This window comes from Pinus tabuliformis, chromosome J (assembly GCF_031772625.1).
Source record: "Pinus tabuliformis cultivar Carrire ecotype Pingquan chromosome J, CPIR1, whole genome shotgun sequence".
NCBI lineage: Eukaryota > Viridiplantae > Streptophyta > Pinopsida > Pinales > Pinaceae > Pinus > Pinus tabuliformis.
Window position 1 is genome coordinate 277,072,170 of NC_142295.1, and position 11,793 is coordinate 277,083,962.

Sequence of the window (11,793 nt, forward strand, 5' to 3'; positions counted from 1 at the left end):
TTTCTTTGGAGTCACCTTTTATAGTCATACTGGGAGTAGGCTCCGTTATTGGTTCAATCAATAATTGGTCCAATGGGACCTTTGCTAACCTCCTTTCTCTGTAACTGTAAAATTTTTCTAGATATTCACGGTCAAAAAGTAATTATGCCATATGCTTCACCTCTGTGAAGGTGTTTTTCTACAAAAGGATGTCATCAAAGGCATCTTCCTCATTACTGAATACTTTTATTTTCTCCAAAGTGATGAAATTTTTGACAATGCAGGACGAGTCATATTGTCTTCCAAGGAATTTAGGTAATCATAGAGATAACATGTTCTTTGCTTCTCTAAATGCATGTCGTAGGTCGTGTAATGCAAATTCTCCACATTGTAAAGGGAATGTAGGCTAGATGGCCATTTTTTATTCCTTTAATGTCTTGCTCATCCCTCCCTCACTCGTTGTTTGATAGGTTATCTCTCTAGCCATCAATTTGTTTGGAACATAGTATGGGAGGACATCGAGGGAGGTGATGCTGCCAAAAACCCTTATATACGTAAATGTTTCCTCCCCAAACCATTTAGCCACTGGGAGGATATCTATTTCAGCTTCTTGGGAAAATCTGGGGGCATCTTGATTATAAAGGCGCTTGTGAATAGGTAGCATAACTCCATGGCAAATCTTGAAAAAATGTGGTTGAAAGTTGGATTCCCACATGTCCTTATGGTATATGTGAATGTGAAGTGGATTTCGAACAGTCCATTTAAATCCCATCAGAGGGAATTTCGAACTAAAACAAATTGCATCCATTACATAGGCACTCATAAAAAATGGAGGGTAAACCCTCGAAGAAGAACTTCTTTTCTTTCTATACTCAATAATTGTTTTTGTTAAACTGTGAGACAAAATTTGTGCCCAATTCATTACAGTTGCATTAACAACTACATCTATTAACGACAACCACTCTGGGGAGAACTTACTACTATCAAGTCTGCCAAATAGTCTACATAACATGGCCACTACGAAACTATGAGGGGGACAAATAGACGAAGCAATGTACACACCATTTTTGTCTTTCTTGATTTTCTCCTCATTATTTGACCAGGCCGGAGTGGAGTCTACTGGGTCATTGTTCTCTTTGGCAAAGTTCTCAACGAACTGCCTGTTGTAGATGACTTGTGGCTCTGGTAGGTGGTACATAAGCCATAGGTTGTCTAGGGTAAAAGATCCCATAACCTCTTGGCTTCTTGTCTTTAATTCTCTATCTGAGATGTTGGCTTCATCAATAACCCATTTAACCATGTTGGTATAAGGGATTTTCTTCGGGTGCGCAACTATGTAGTGAAAAAATGAGCATGATATCTCTAGCATGGAAGCGTCTGAGGAATCACGTCCATCAACTGTAATCTTCATCTCTAGAATCCTTGGTTTCTCTTCCTCTAGTACATTATACTTGGCCTCACATGTAGAGGTTCCTCCCTCTCTGTTGCATGTAGTATCCGTAAAGAGAGGAGTAATTTCTGACTTCTAAGAGACAACTGCCTTGCCTTTCTTCACGATTGTCCTCAGTAATTTGCTCTGCGGATTTTCCCTGAAATTGAAGAACAACAACTGTCGGATACACAATGATGATAATGAACGTAAAAGGAAAAAATGATGATAACTTGTAAAGGTGATAAAAGGAGTTTTATTCGAACACACGTAAGAAGATATCATGTCATGCTAAATGGCTTTTCACACATAAATGCAGTTATCTCTTACTAAATGCCCACTAATGATTCGTTATCCCTTAGCTTTAATGCTCATAAATGTTTGCATCGTAAAACGGGAAGAAAGATTCTAGGGTGGCGAGCCTTTGAACTGCAATGATGGTGATTGTGCAATTTACAAAGCAACATCACAAATCGCAATATCACATTATGCATTTTCACCTTTCTTACCTCCTGCTATGTTTCTGCAAGATGCAAGATGCGAGCCACTCATTAATCGTTTCAAAATGTATCTAATTGCCAGGTTTATCTATGTAAACAACCCTTTTTAATGAGTGGCAGACCTAAAACATTTTCTTATGATATATTTAAGGATTGGGTCCAGGTCTTGATCACATTTCGCAATATCAGCTAGTGGTAAGTTTGTGGTGTTTGTTTGAATGCTTGAAATGCGATGCGATAAAGGTTATAACGCCATTGCAATTTCACATCTTGCATGCTTCGAAATACCCTTTTTAAGGCTGGTCCTTTATTAATGGCAACATGCGATGCGAGACTAAGCCTAAAATGCTTAAGGACTTTGTTTATGTCAGATTTATGATCATTTCGAGCATAGAGTCCTTATTTAATCATTTTACTTGATTTTGGATGGTTAGAAAGGTCTTTTGGTGGTGCTTAATCATGATATATGTGGGTCGGTAAGAATTTAGTAGTTTTCTAAAAAAATCGGGGTTTGATTGATATCTTTTCTTTATTCGAAAATAAAATAAATGCCTAAATGCTAAGTTTTGTTTTTTGGATAGGTTTTTTAAAGGGTCCCCATTTATTAATGTAATATTAACTACTATCATTAATAAATGGGGGGCTGTTGAATAGCACAACAGGTCCATAGTTGTATGAGAGGACAAAGCTATATGATTAACAAGAAGAAAACTATTCTTTCACCTTTTACTAGAGAATACCATGTGTTGGTCACTCATAGTGGCATATTCTTATCCTTTTGAAATAAAATATTACATTTTAGAGTAGCATATCGTGACATTATAGTGTGCATCTTAATCCCCATCCAAATTCACATCCTTCCATTGCTAGCATGAGAGAGGGCATGCTTTAGAATTAACAGATGTGTTGCTAAAAAACTATCATCATGATAAGATAAAAAAAATTGACGTTTTCTGTTGGTTCTGTGATGCGTTTGTTTTTTCCTCCATTAAAGAGTCACAATAGTAAATGACTAAGGAGTCCGTTTTTAGAAGGTAGGAAAGGGTATTTAGGTTATTTTTCCATATTTTACCTCCCATCTCCTCTTTTTTGATAACAAAATTCCCCTCTATAAGTCTATCTCAATCCTAATCTCAAAGTATTCTTCTCTATTGTGGAATGAGATATAATTAAAAATAAATGAAGCTCATTTTCCTCCTAGTGTCTTGACTATAATAGAGCCCAATCAACATCTAGGGGTTAAGTTTGACTCATTCAACTCAAAATGAGAGTTACAAATTTGACCCTTCTAGAGTATTCTTCATAGTATTCACGTGGGTAGCCTCTTTTCCATGAGTAACATGGGTTTATGTTTCATCCTCTTGAATTATTTTGATTAGTTGCAATGGGTCAGATTCCAAGAGGCATAAATTTTGCATTTGAAATCCCATTTACATATTTCATGCACCATTGGAAAGGCATACTAATGTATAATACACTTAGAGGGTCCAAATATTAGGAAGGAAAGATTTAACTTCCTAAAAACAATATTTAAGGCCTCAAAATGACCTTAAAAGTTTTCATACCCAAATTCTCCAAACTGGGTATCACCAATAAAATTGCTCTTATATGTTGATTCATTCAATTATTCCACTTTTAAAACATCAAAATGGATGAAAAATTACATAGATATACAATCCAAATTATACCTCCCCATCTTGGAAGGCTTTGGTCCATAAAATATTTATTAGATGAGGTGAATAAACATTTCTTCTATCTTCTTCCTCAAGTACCATTTAGCTTTACCTATAAGTTGTCCTTTCAACCCAATCTTCCAAAACTTATTTTAAACATGTTTCTTAGTTCCATACCTATTCTATAAATTTCACCCTCTAATGACTCTAGTGCTAAGTCATTCGTGGAAGGTAGGATGTGATCATCTTCTTAATCCAAAATGCAAGGATAATAGGGTTTGATATTTTTCAGATTCACCATTGAGTAAATGTGCATGTATGAGGGCATACTAAGTCTATAGCCATTATCTATCACTATTCCATTATCTCAAAAATAACATATTGTAGAGCCTTTATTTTGTTACGAAGACCCTGTAGCCTTTCCTTTTTCAATTGTTACCATAATATTTCCCCCACTTCAAATTACATTTGTGAGATGATGATTACATTAGCCTTGTATTTTTCTTGCCACTTCTTCAACACCTCCTATGCTTGTAAATGAGTCTACCTAATCTTCTCAACTAACCTTTTTTATCTTAAATAATATCTTGTGAGATCATTCATCATTCCTCCTTGTTGTCCATATTCTACATCTAAAGTTGAAGATGTAAATTATCCAAAACAAGTCTCAAATTGTGACTTACTAGTTGAAATATTCGCAACTTTGATGTATGAGTGTTGTATATAGTCCATACTTTTATCCAAGGTCTTGATATGCTTATGATTATAACCCCTGAAAATTCGTACCGAATTCTTATTGACTACTTCAATTTCCCCATCTCTCTATGGATGGAATGTCTAGACATTTTTAATTTCATGTCAATATTCTCCCACAATGTAGTCTAAAATGTACTAACATTTCTAGTGTCCCTATCTTAAAAATGCTCCTTTGTATCCCAAAGTGCACCCAAACCGATTCGAGCAATAATTTTGTTTCTTATTTCCCTTCAATGACATTTTTATAGCGCACGGGAACACACACCTTGCTGAAACTATCAATTAGCACAAATATATAGTCATGTCCCTTACTGGATTTTGTTAAACCTACATCAAATTCCATGGAAATTCTTTCCTATATAAGAGTGGATATAAGTAACGAATGTTATAAAACTTATTTCAAGTTATTAGGATTTTTGGTACAACAAAGCACATATAGCCTATATAAACCAAAGAATGTCATGTAAACTGATATTTCTTGCAATTTTCCAACAATTGTGCTTATTCAAGTTCTATAACAACTACATCAAGTGTGATATGTTCTCCTCCCAAGTAGCATTGTAAACTATTATATCATAAAAAAAATAATAACAATTGAATTTAAGTAAGGGCGTAATATATCATTCATTTATCTCATGAATGTAGATGGTGAATTATATAGAACAAATGAAGTGACTAACTACTCACAAACCTTGTTTAGTCCTGAAGACGAATTTCCAAGTATCTTCTTCTTTGAATTAAATGCTTGTACACCCTAATTTTAAATCCATATAGCTAGAGAGTTTTTCTTGATACAACTAGTCAAATAAGTCATCTAGTCTAGAAAGGGGGTACTTTCTCTTGAGCATAATTTAGTTTAATTCCCTGTAATCAATGAAAATTCACCAAGTCACATTCTTATTTGGCACAATTATGATGGGTGACCGACACAGTAAGGTGATTTTTTTATTAACACCCTACTCCCATAATTGTTGCAATTGCTTCTTGACTTCACTTGCTTCTAAAATAGTCTGTTTGGATAGTCCAATATTTGGCAGTGAAAAATCTCATAAAAAATTGATCCAATGCATCACTTCCCTCTTGGATGGTATTCCTTTAGGCTCTTGGAAAACTACCCTGTATTCATGTATCAACTTTTCCAGTTGTTGTCTCTATTCATTAGGACAACCCTCTAGGGATTTCTTTCCCCTTAACAACTCTTCACTAGACTAATTTTCTCTTAAAGAAAATAAATCACCCCTTATATGCTTGTATAAACTCTTCAAATTGTTTTCTCTATTCCTCAATACATCCCTCTAGAGATGTATTTTCCCTTACTCACTCTTCACCAAACTTACTTTCTCTCAAAGATAGTAAAACATACTTCTTGTTGGAACTGATAAATTTCTTTTTTTGGTTGGCACTTGCAACCAAATTTTAGACTTTCCTTTGTGTTCCTTGATTATGAATGATTTCTCATCCTTCATGAGGTGGTACTAGTTAGCTCTTCAAATTAATATTCAATCTTGCATATACATATATGAATTCAAAAATATAACAACCATACATCAAGTTAAACTACATTAGGTTCTATTTCATCAATGAAATCAACATTGATAGAAAATATTATTCTACACTATTTTGTTACATTGACTTTTGTATCTATATTTACCCATCCCAATGGGTAAAGGCTAGGATCATCATCAAACTCCAATAAAACATTTTTTTATCAAATATGTTGCTATGATATTTTGTATTGAATCTGAGTGAAACAATGTATAAATCATTATCTTCTTGACTTGTATCTTTATATAGAAGAGTTTGGCCATATTTTTCTCTTCCTATTGATGAAGGCTACTCAAGTTCACCTCCTTTTGCATTAAGGTGCAAAAACGTATCTCTTCCACATTGGAGAGCTTGATTTCAAACTATTTTCTCAGATATGTGGAAATAAGAGGCTTTTTCTTCCCTTCCTTCTTTTATCTATTCAGATTCAACTATTGATACAATTCCCAAAACTTCTCCTCTATGTGACCATATATGTTGTAGTGGTTTCTAAAATATTTTCACTAATGTGAAATTCCTATTGTCTTCTTTTATGTCTCCCCTTTCCACTTCATCTTCCACTTGTTGGAAGAATCCTTGAATTCCTTCCACTTTGAACCACTTGATTCTCTTTTTTCCGGCATATTATTTTCAAGTATTATGCCTACACCCATGCCTTATCCACCATTCTAAGTTTGAACCATATCACTTTCTTTGACAAATGGATATGTAGACCCCCGATATACTTGAGGAGTACACTTGATTTCTTAGGAGAGATAATTGAGATTATTTACATCTCCCTGAATATTGTTATGTACTCCTATACACACTTCTCATGTCTCTTCCTAAAGAAATTCCATGATCCACTTGTGCTCTACATACATGAAAGGATAGAATTGGGGATTTTTGAGATTTTTAATATCTTCCCACCTAATTACTAGATGACCCCCCTCCAACCTATGAGTTTCCATGTGAATTTCCCACCAAGTCAAAGCATGGCCCTGTCATTTCAAATGAGTGAATGATTTTTTTTACCTCATCTATGTGGTGAAAACACATGTAAACCTCCAATTTCTACAACTAGTGATTCAATTTCAAATCATTAATCTCACCTTAATACCAATTTATGTCCACCCTCTCTTCCATATTTAAGAGTGACTATGAATGGTTCATGATGCTTTCATTCATGGATTCATTCTTTGGATCTTCCTGATCCCATAATTTTTCCTTTGATCTGACCTCTAAGTTGCAACCTCTATCTTCTCCAACTCCGGTCGTATTTGCTAGATCCTCCATAAGGATTTTCATATTATTCTTGATATCCATGGATTTTTCTTCCAACATTTAGAATCTCTCCTATGCCAAATATTTTGAGTTATTATAAGCATATTTGTCAGCATGGATAGGGTTTTACGACTTTTTGCTCAAACTATTTCCCAAATCCCCAACAACTTCCCACAAAACTCCCGAGGAATCCTACTCTAACACAAGTATGATCTATAAAATACCATGGATATTATATTGGATAGTTCTTCTCAAAATATCTATTAAAGTAAACCTAAATATATATTATGAAGGGTTAATTCATTTTGCATGCAAACTTGTTATTATTGATTTTTTTTTTAATGCATGTAAGAGATAAAATATGGAAAATAAAGAACAATAAAATGTAATCACACGCCGACTACAATGAACACCAAGATATCCTATCAAAACCATTTCAGGAAAAAACCCAACTACAAGGTGATACTTCTCAACTCTCTCTTTTCTAAAGTGGAAATAATGCAAGTACAAAGGAGAAGGCACTATATAATTTTTTATCTAAGGCCTATGGCATGTGGGTTTCTATAGAACATAAGGAACCTATATTATCCTCTCTCACTCCCACATCCAAGTTGTTATTCTCTATTGTTGAGAAAAATAGAATAAAAAATAAATGGATGGTCCTTTTTCCCTCTAAATGGCTTGATTATAACAAAACTCAATAGTCAAACATGGTTTAAGTTTGACTCCTGCAACACTCAAGTAGAGTTAAATTTTTTACCCTTCTATATTATATTTCGTAGTATTCATATGCCTATCCTCTTTTCCATGAGTTGTGGAATCCTCTTGAATTCTGGTGGTAAATTTTAATAGGTCAATTTATAGAAGCATAACTTTTGTATCTAGACATTACTTGACACCTTTCCTACACAAATGGAAATGTATATAAGTTTAGAATGACATCATGGAGTCCAATTCTTAAGTGGGAAATCTTTAACCCCCATAAGTTTTCATATATTACCTCAAACTAGCTCTAGATGCTTTCATAATCCATTTTTCCAAAATAAATCCTACCAATTAAAGTATTGTTGTAAATTGAGTCCTTCAATTTTTTCAGTTTTAAAGCATTCAGATGGATGAGAATTTATATAGTGATCTAATCCAGATCAGAAACCAATAGTAGTGGATGAGGCTTATGTACAAGCATAGTACCTACAAAAAATAAGCTAGAAGAATGGGCATTTAAGCAGTTTGAAATAGAAAGAGAACAAAGAATATTCCAAGGAAGAGAAGTACAAGTGGGAACTATTGGGTATTGTGTTATATTCTTTCCACGACTACCCCATGCATGGGGGGGTCACGGGGGGGCAAGAGAACCCCTCTACGTTGTGTCGGGCATAGTCACGGGGTCATAGGGGTCTATGGAGGGGGGCGGTAGCCCCCTTGCATGGGGTCGAGGGAAACACCCTAGGAAAAACAAATTGGACCCTATTTAGGTGGGAAAACCTACCTATGGTTTTTTGCATGGATTTCACACATGGTTTTAGGCATGATGGTTTTATGTCCATGGTATTTTGTAGATCCGGTCAAAAGAACTATGGTTATGTTCTAATCCGGGGTTAAAGTATTGGGGTTTATGGATGCTTCAATGTGTATATATATGAATTGTAACATTGAAAGGAACATAATGAAAAATCAATTTGGTAGTTCCAGTTTTGGGATCTAGGGGAAAATCTCTGTGTATATCTATTTTATGTTTTATTCTCTCACCATTGTTTATTTTATGTTTTTAGGATTCATATGCATGTAATTTCTATAGAGGGTTGAAACCTACAGAAACGTGGGAAGGATAAGAAGAAAAACACCACTACACATTAGTGAAAGGATTATATTAATCATTATAATCATCACAACCTTATTGGATACATGAAGGAGAAAATATGGTAATTTCATCTAGAGTTGAAGCTAAATAACTAGAAGGACTAGAAGAAAATATAATCACCATGGAGTGAAGTAATTAGGTGGAATGTAGCTCTAAGTTGGACGACAATATTGTGTTCCACTTAGGGTATAAGGAGGTGAATCTAAGCATACTTCACATTAGGAAGAGAAGTAGATGACCAAGATCTTCCACACCAAGCTAAAAGTAAATAACACCATGATTGATGCTCTGTTCAACATAGGTTAGCAAGAAAATATATTGTAGTAGAGATAGTCACAAAATTTTGATTGGAGGTTTTGGATCAACCTATACCATATCTAATTCGATGGATAAATAATAATGCCAAATCAAGGTAACAAAATAATTCAAACTACAATTTGTTAACAAAATAATGTAGACTACAATTTGTTAGCATTGTTGATTTTATTGATGAAGTAGAACTCAATGTAGTTCCACTTGATGTATGACATTTTTTGTTTGGAAATCCATATGTATATGTAGGAAAGAAAATCATGTAGAGATCCAAAAAGTACCCCTTCATCAGTGAAGGGAATTCATCATTAATGTGTAGAAAGGTAAGTCTACAATTTCACTGGTAAGTGCCAACAAAGACAAGAAATTGATTAGTTGTAGCAAAATTATAGTTTATTTTCTATAAGGGAAATTATTTCCAGCGAAGAGTCAACAAGGAAAATGGCAACCATGGAGGGGTGTAATACAGAACAAAATAACAACTAGAATAGTTTCTATGAGCATACAAGGGAGTGTTATACAAGCCTAATGAGTTACCATCTAAGAGGGAAGTATATCATGAAATATAGTTATTTTGGATTCTCCATAAAAAACTATTGGGCTATATAGATAGTGTTTTATAAAAGAAAGTGAAGTGAATAACAAGTTTAATTGGCTACTAAAGTATGATGTGATTTGACCAAGTACCTCACTACTTGGGTCACCCATCATAATCGTGCCAAAAAAATATGGGTCCTAATGAATGTGCATTGATTACAAATAATTCAACAACATTACACTCTATAAAATTTAGCACCTATTGATCAAATATGGGACCACTTGCAGCAATTGAAATACATTACTGAGTTAGATGTAAAATTAGGGCATCAACATGTGCAAGTCAAGGAAGAAGAGGCATAGAAGACCACATGTAAAAGAAAAAAAAGTTTGTATGAGTGGTTAGTCATGCCATTTTGATTATACAATGATATAAATAAATTCATGAGAATGATGCACCATTATTCAAATTAATTTGTTATTGTTTATTTGGATAATATACTAGTTTATAATTATACTTGGGAGAATAATTTATCACACTTGATGCATGTTCTAATGACTTTGAAAAAGAAAAAATTATTGGAAAAATAAATAAATAAAAAAGAGTTTTCATAACAATCATTGGTGTCCTTAGGCTATGATTAGAAAAGGGGAGCTTAAGATAGACCCTAAAACCATGGATGCCATCATGAAGTGGTTAGTGCCTAAAAATGATTCTATAGGTGCTTCTTTGGAGAATTATAATACATATGGATGTTCATAGCTTCATTTTTACAATAGCTACACCACTCCATGCTATAATAGTGCTTTTAGTCAGGGAAGGGTCAATAGAAGTCCCATGAATAATTGGAAATCAAAATCAATCAAACACTAAGTTTTGCATAACCAAACTTGCAATGGGCCTTCAAAGTGCAGATAGATGTGAATGGGTATGGTATGGGAGTAGTTTTGATATAGGGAGGAAGGCATGTGCGATAGAATTTTGAAGTGTTTTATTGGCTAGTTCTCAACTACCATACCTATGATAAGGAGTTATATTCCCTAGTACAAGTTCTCAAAACAAAAACTAGTGATAAGGGGGATAGTCATCCATAAAGGTCACTAACTCTTACAATATATGCAAGCCTATAGTAAGCTATGACAATTACAACACAATATTTAGTGATTAGTTATGATAAGGAAAACACAAAATATATGGATGACAAACTTTCATGGTCATCAACATAAAAAACTATAGCTTTCAGAACCTTGATTCACATGGATCTTTTCACCCATGATGCATGCAAAGATACATTTGTTACAACAATTGTAGAGCTATAGTCATTTGTAAAATGCAGATATAATAATTTTCTCTCATATCAGGAATGTGTTACTCAAAATGATCGACAACTTATGTGTTCCTAAAGATTACTAACTATAGCTAATTAGAGAGGACCATACCTCCAAGGTTATTGGGTATGCTAGTGTAGGGAAGACAATGGCCAAGTTTTAGAGGTATGTGTATTGGTCTATAATGCAAGAAGATGCAACTAGTTTCATAAGAGGATGTATGCTTCATTGTACTAGCAAGCCTTGTGACAAAAAACATGGTTTATGCCATCCCTTACTTCTACCCACTTGTACTTGAGAAAGCATTTACATTGACTATGTCAATCAACAACAAGGAAAGGATATGACTCCCTATTCATGGTAGTTGACATGTTTAGCAAAGTGCGTATTTCCATACCCTACAAAAAGAGAATTAGAGGGAAATAAGTAGTAACCTTGTTATTTGAATAATTCTAGGTGAACTTTGGGATACCAAGGAGCACCAGCTTGGATAGAGACACTTGATTCCTTAGTGCATTTCAGATTGATTTATGGTAAAATAAGGACACGAAGTTAAATAGGTCTATAATATTCCATCAATAAATAGATGGGAAAATATGAGTAGCGAGT

The 11,793-nt window shown here is 34.2% G+C and overlaps 1 non-coding gene across 1 annotated transcript; it reads left to right on the top strand.

Moving 5' to 3' along the window:
* The first annotated feature begins 2,593 nt into the window (after positions 1 to 2,593).
* On the top strand, positions 2,594 to 2,711 carry LOC149226860 (U5 spliceosomal RNA). The gene has a single exon (XR_016248520.1). It is a non-coding gene; the product is annotated as a U5 spliceosomal RNA (small nuclear RNA).
* The last annotated feature ends 9,082 nt before the right edge of the window (positions 2,712 to 11,793 follow it).